This window comes from Coenobita brevimanus, chromosome 91 (genome assembly GCF_032717465.1).
Source record: "Coenobita brevimanus isolate Jiangsu-jjx chromosome 91, ASM3271746v2, whole genome shotgun sequence".
In the NCBI taxonomy this organism is placed as follows: domain Eukaryota; kingdom Metazoa; phylum Arthropoda; class Malacostraca; order Decapoda; family Coenobitidae; genus Coenobita; species Coenobita brevimanus.
Genome location: NC_137044.1, coordinates 34,234,370 through 34,241,746, shown reverse-complemented (window position 1 = coordinate 34,241,746; position 7,377 = coordinate 34,234,370). Strand labels below are relative to the sequence as shown.

The 7,377-nt window shown below is 42.9% G+C and overlaps 1 non-coding gene across 1 annotated transcript; it reads left to right on the top strand.

The window, feature by feature from the left end:
- Nucleotides 1-3,708: 3,708 nt before the first annotated feature.
- On the top strand, nucleotides 3,709-3,827 carry LOC145412008 (5S ribosomal RNA). The gene has a single exon (XR_013899518.1). It is a non-coding gene; the product is annotated as a 5S ribosomal RNA (ribosomal RNA).
- Nucleotides 3,828-7,377: the final 3,550 nt, after the last annotated feature.

Genomic DNA, 7,377 nt, shown 5'->3' with positions numbered 1-7,377 from the left:
CAGGGCACGGCTGGTAGCCGCTCTGGAGATAATAAAGAGATGGCCAGTAGCCGCTCCCGCCTTCGTCAGGTGACGGCCGGTAGCTGCTCCGAAGGTGCCCTAACAGAGACGGCCGGTAGCTGCTCTGAAGGTGCCCTAACAGAGACGGCCGGTAGCTGCTCCGAAGGTGCCCTAACAGAGACGGCCGGTAGCTGCTCCGAAGGTGCCCTAACAGAGACAGCCTGTAGCCGCTCGACCCTCCTGTAGGATACGGTCAGTAGCTGCTCTCTCCTTCGTCAGGAGATGGCAGGTAGCCGCTCCAAAGGTGCCCTCAAGTTGGCCTATAGCCGCTCCCTTCCCCAGGCCATGGCCAGTAACCGGGACTTTGCAACGGCCGGTAGCCACTCCTCCATCAGGTGCTGACTCCCCTACACGAGACTACAATGCAGAGGGAGGCCCCAGCCTGGAGGACTGCTGGAGAGGCCCTGTGTCCACCACCGGGCTCTTCTTACTACAGCCGGTCCCTGAGAGGCCTCGCCTGACGGATTCCGACAGAGGCCGATGCCGCAGCCCACTCCTGACGGCGTCCACAACCACTGGAGACCGCAGCCCATGGGACCTCCAGACCACCCCCAGGACCCCCGGGTGGGACATTTACGCCCCGACACCGGAGACCCTCATTCTCTGTCAGGTGCCTCAGCAAGAGATTCAGGCAGCTGTTCGGCCCCAGCCCAGAGGGCCAGGCTCCTTCCCCGAGCCCCAAGAGCATGGGACCCTTCACCACCAGCAGCCCCGGACGAGAGAGGATGCCCCTACGTGTGATCCCATGGCCCCTGAATAAGGAGGCCCCCAGCGGAACTCAGCCTTGTCAGTAGTTATGCTGACTTGTTCCTGCCGCCCTTGTACCTGACCGCCACTACACCCAGTCCCGAAAGTGAGTGACAGTGAAAGCACAATGAAAGTGATACAGTGAAGTAAGGGCAGAACAGTCAATTATCAGGATACGGGAAGTCAGAAATAAATGTGTCAGTGTTAATGTAAAGGAAAGGTGGAATAAATATAGTAACAGTGAGATGGTGAATAGGCCGGGCAGTGGAATAAGTGTCTGTCTGAGTGAACACACTACCATCTTAGTGATATAGCCTCACGCCGAGATCATATGGAGGCTCCAGTGCAATAACAATAATTAATGACACGACAGACAAATAAGTTAGACTGCCAACAGTGGAAACAGTGCCACAGCCCTAGTGAACAGAACTCCACCCGATAGATAAAACCTGGACTTCCCCTAAGTGAATGCCTTTGGTCTCACTGCCCTAGGACTCCTGATTGTAGTGCTATTCACATTACATGATCCTGTCCCAAGTAGTATCCTCCATGATACTAACACCCACAATCTGGGCCTAAGGTTTATAATTGTTGAGTATAATTACTCTTGTGACATCTACCCATTCCACTTGTAGAATTTAGCAGTACACGTGTAAGGTTGTTGCCTTGAGTCTTTGTGTCCTGTCTATCTCTTATTTGTCTGAGTTCCAGTCTAGAAAGGGAACCCAGCTACACACTAGGCATTAGAGGGACGGGAAGCCGACCCGAAAAACACCTAGCACTACATTTCTCTATATAGGTGATATCACCTTAAAAGAGTGCCGTCTTTCAAACAATGAGTGTGTCACTTATGACCATTAATATCTGAGAGAACAAGGCCGGCATCATCCTAAAATTTTAGCTCCTGATGCTACCATGAACTGCTGGTTCGACAGCCTGTTACCAACAATCAACCGCAAGAGCAACCACAGCATCCAAAAACAATCTGCCAGAGTAACCCTTACATTAATAACTTTTAACTACTTATTTTATTGGAGCAAAACACTTCAGATACACTACGCAGTTGCTGATGACACATGAAGCTCTCACTAACATCTTCACTCTGACGATAGGTTTTTGAACGTCTTTACTCGGTGACAGGGTTCTTATCTCAGTCTCTCATCAAAGAATGGCATCCCAACCCTAAGGGCGGTAAGAAAGGCGTCTTTCCCTGCAACCGAAGCAGCTTCTGCAAGAAAAACCTCTATATCTCGCTCACAAATATATCCTTGATCTTAATGTCAGCAGTAACTTCCTTATATGATTAACCGACTGAGCCCTAGAACGTTATGTACAGTCTCTTCTTGCCCTCCTCTGACGATCTTATTGTCTGGCAACATCAAGAATGATTTAGATGGATGTGACCCAGACTCAAGTTATTAAGGAAAGAAGAGGACCGTCTACAGATTCAAAGGAAGAAAATTACTTTTCTTAATTAATAATTACCACTAAAAAATAAGTTTTCTGTTTAGGTGGTTGCTTACATGCCATGATAATTTTAATTTTAAGGAAGAAAATTTTTGCACTGCCTAAACTGAGCTTGTAAGTTAATACACCTTGAATCTTGTGGTAAGTTTTTCTTAACCCTAAACCGCGGGGTTGTTTTGGCTTAACTTCCGTGTCCCGTGGGCATATTCGCACTCCGACAAAATCATTAAAAATATTTGCCAAAAATCAGTTATTAGTCCTAGAATATTAAAATTGCATATGCCTATGGCACATACCTTCAGCTTTCTCCTGGGATGTTTGTTGAGCCTTCATCGAGTACCATAGGACTTGTGGAGACCTCTGAATTTGGGTAACAAATTCTCCACTTTACACTTCCCGACAACTCGTAATAGGATTACCACAGCCTGATATTATCACTGGAAACACTATTCTATGATTTTCAAATAGTTTGGAATCCATACTAAAAAAAAAAAAAACACTGTGAAAGCAATGAAAATTACGAGAGTGTATGACCTTCCCACTTGCAATCGTTCGCCGCTGGTGTTTTGTCATTTATTATTAATAAAAACACTCACACTTTATATTTCTATTACTATATAACACTTATATATATCTGCAGTCTTTATCCATAAATTTCCTTCAGTAATAGTAGTTTATTGTCACTGAAGTTATTCAATTTCTCTTTCAGTAAAATACGTAGCATTCACTTTCTCGTCCTGTATACTAGCGTTGAGAGCGAATCTGTCACTTTCACTTCCACTTTCATAACTCATAGTATTCATACATGCTAGAATGAAACTTTCACTTTCATTACTCCTAGTATATACTTGATAAATGTGGATATGGAGACAGGACAACACGAGCATTGCTCAATTTCTGTATACTACAAATAGGTAAATACACACACACACACACACACACACACACACACACACACACACACAAGAGTAGCATTTCATTATATGGATGAGGAGATGATGAAAAAATTGATAGTGGTCATGATCCGCCCCAGGTTAGAATATGCAGCGGTAGTGTGGTCCCCACACAAAAAGAAAGATATAAACAAGAATGAGAGAATACAAAGAACAGCACCCAAGATGGTCCCTAGTGTGGCAGATCTGTCATACAGAGAGAGGCTAGAAAAGCTGGATTTGCCTTCCTTAGAGGAAAGGAGAAAGAGGGGAGACTTGATTGCAGTGTTCAGGACCATGGTGGGAGTAGATAAAATTGACAAAGAAGATCTGTTTTTATGGGATAAGAGAGCAACAAGAGGACAAGGAATGAAATTGAAAAAGTCAAGCTGCTTGAAGGCTATCGAGAAATATAGCTTTCCTTACAGAAGTATAGACTTATGGAATAGCCTGGACAAAGAGATCGTCCAGGCTAAAAACTTAAACGAGTTTAAAGCTAAATTTGAACGGCCATACCATGTTGAGTACACCGCTTCCCGTCTGATCAGCGAAGTTAAGCAACGTTGGGTCTGGTTAGTACTTGGATGGGTGACCGCCTGGGAACACCAGATGCTGTTGGCATCCCTACGTGTCAAGTGGGGTTGGTGGAGGATTAGTGCCCCTCCCTGTAAAACAATTAACTCTAAGCCCTTGGCCACCCCGTCTGGGATACATGGCGTCTGGCAATGAATGAATGAATGAATAATATATACTCGTATTCTTATATTACTACTCATTTACATTTCTATTTACATTATCTATTTTAGTTATATTATTTACATTTCTATTTTATTTACATTTTGTTGTGCACTGTCACTTCCAGTGACTTATAAAACTTTCCACTGTTCACTTGTATTTATATTCATTGTTTTCACTTGCTGTTTGCACATTATTTACATTTCCACTTGCAATGTTTTCCTCACCAGAAAGATCGTAGTCACTATCTATCATTTTCATTGATATATTAGCCAGTTCACGTTCCACAGCAGTCACTTAGTCCTTTACCCCTTTCCACACGAGGTTTAGTAGGGGGGTAGAGGTCACAGGGCCCTTTGCATGGGGCTAAAAAGCGGCGGAATTGGACAGGCGCGAATCTGATATGGTTTCGCCTTGAAAGACGACAGTAAACTGAATACTGTGGTGGCCTAGGGGGAGTGCAATGCTGCCAATGTCAGCGTGGTGACAGCTGCTAATATATACACTATGAAATGATTGGCAGGAAATCTAGACAATACATTATAAATTAGATAGTTCCAGGTGATCGTAAATATCACTTAGGCTTCTCCCTTCCTTTCTTTTATATATATATATATATATATATATATATATATATTTTTATTACGATAATAGATTATATGGCATATTTCAAGGGGAAATAAACAGCGAAAATTATCGAACAAGTGCACGTGAGGCGTTGTCAGGTGATAATTAGCCAATTCCAGGTGTATGGCACTATCACTAACCATATTTCTTTTTCGTATATATTATTTGGTATAAGAATAGGGCATGGGGCTTATTTCAATGGATGAAGTCAGTGGAAAATTCTGGGGAAGATTTACTTAGCGCAGCACAGCCGGGCAGGCGAGAGGAGAGGGTAATGGAGGGGAGGTAGGGAAGGGAGTCAAGAATGAGGAGAAATGGCTAAATTGTCAAGAATGGTTGGGAGTACAGATGAGATTAGGAGTGCTGACTAGAGGTGGACATTGGCAGTACTGATAGATGATACAAGTAACCACTTGAAAGCCCAGGCGAATTCAAAATAACACAGAATCACAAAAGTGACGCCCCGATGTATGATCCCTTGCTCCCAAGCGTCACGAAAGTGAATCCCTGCGGTTAAGTGGTTAAGGATATAACTGATATGAGTTTGGCACGTAAATTTTTAGAAGTGAACAACAACAACAACAACAACAAGGCAACAACTTCAACTACAATTACAACTCTCTCAGGAGCCAGTTAATGAAACCATTAATATCCCTACTAATAATTCTTTGTAACATAGCACATGTCTTAGACCACTGTGTCTCACACTAAAGACTTGTGAGCTGCCGTAACCATTTATTTCAACCTGAGAATGAGTTACAAATTAATCTATCTATATACTGGACATATAAACCCAATCAAATTCGTACCCAAGCACAAACAAAAATATGAAAATAATCCATATTATACCAAAAATTTTTGAAATATTTTTCGTGATGCATTACTGTATACCAGTAAATAGCTGAAAATGTTTCACAAGACTTATTATACTAAAAAAGACTTGAAATCCTTCACAATATGCATTACAAAGTACAGTAAATTATAGTATGTTAAACTCCTGTACCCATATAGTGTAATCTTCTCCCTGCTCTATAACACATCCTGTAATATCTGAGTGACATTGCTTGCAATCATGCAAACATTATCAGTTATGCACACCAATCTCTCCTAACACATGTGTATATTACACTCATCACAAATAATACATACCTCAAGCCTACAGTATATTATTACCAATGCCAGATATACTATTCTGCAGTCCCTAACACTAAATAGAGCCCCCAAAAGGTCACACTCGCATTGTAATGCTCCACGCTTATAGTATGAAATAAATCCCAAAGTGTTACTGAGAATGAGAGGGCAAAGGAAGGAGTATGTATAGTTGTGAGTAAAAGATGGAAGAGGAGCATAAGACAGTATGGATCAGTTGGGTCAAGGATTGTGTGGGTAAAGTTGAAAGTTGGAATACAAATGTGGGCGATTGTGTGTGTGTATGCGCCAATGCAAGATCGTGCTAGAAGAGTGAGAGAAGAGTTCTGGACAAATGTAGAAGTGTGCATGGAAAAGTTTGGAAGGAATGAGAGAGTGTTTTTGATTGGTGATATGAATGGTAAAGTTGGGAATGTGAAGGTGGATGGAATAGTTGGTGAGTGGGGTGTGCCTGCTGAGATAGATGAGAATGGCGGTGCGTTAGTGGACATTTGTGCTGGGAGGGGGTTGGTGATAGCCAATACCCTCTTCAGGCACAAAATGATCCACAGGTATACATGGCGAGTGATGAGAAGGGTGGGTGGTGAACTGAATGAAAGGAAGGCACTGATTGATAATGTGTGTGTGGATGAAAGGATGCGAAGATGTGTAATGGATGCAAGAGTGTATAGAGGTTGGGGGAGTGGACTTTCTGACCACTACTTGGTGATGGCCAGAATTAAAGTTCAAGTAAGTTGGAGAAATAGAAGAAGGGAAAGACGAGAGGAAGGAGTAGTTGCAAGGAGAGTGGAAAGGTTACAAGAGGATGAGAAAAAGGCAGAGTATAAGAGAGAAGTGGAGGAACGATTGGGCAAATATGAATTGGAGCAGATGGGAGACGTGGAAGGTGTGTGTAGAATATTTACAGAAGAAATATGTGCAGCATGTGATGTGGTGTGTGGAAGGAAGAGAAGACGGATGGGGGTGCAAGGAACAGCGTGGTGGACTGATGAGGTGAAACAGACTGTGGCACAAAAGAAGAAAGCATACAATGAATGGATGAGAAATAGGGGCGTGGAAGAAGTTGAGAGGCGGAAGAGAGAGTTATATGTAGAAAGAAAGAGAGAGGTGAAAAGATTAGTAAGAGAGAGTAAGAAGAGAGTGGATGAGGAATTTGGAAGAAATTTGAGTGTAAAGTGGAGGGACTGTAAGAAAATGTTTTGGAGAGAGGTGAAAAGAGTAAGACAGGGTGGAAGTGAAGTTAGCAGGGGAGTGAAAGATAAAAATGGTAGATTACTAGTGGAGAAGGGAGAAAAAGTGAGCAGATGGAGAGATCATTTTAAGGAATTGTTGAACGTAGAGGATGGAAGTAATGCGAGTATAAGTGGCTGGGGAATGGCTGGGAGAAGGAGGGAGGTGAGAAGACAGGAAGAAATCAGTAGGATAGAAGTTGTGGAAGCAATGAAGAAAGTTAAATCAGGGAAAGCCCCAGGAATTGATGGAGTATGTGGTGAAATGCTGAAGCATGGGGGAGAAATAGTAGTAGAATGGATGTGGAAGATGTGCAGATTGGCCTGGGAGGAAGGTAGAGTCCCAGAGGATTGGAAGTCAGGTAAAATTATTCCCTTGTACAAAGGAAAAGGGGAAAAAGAAGTGTGTGGTAATCATAGGGGCATTTGTC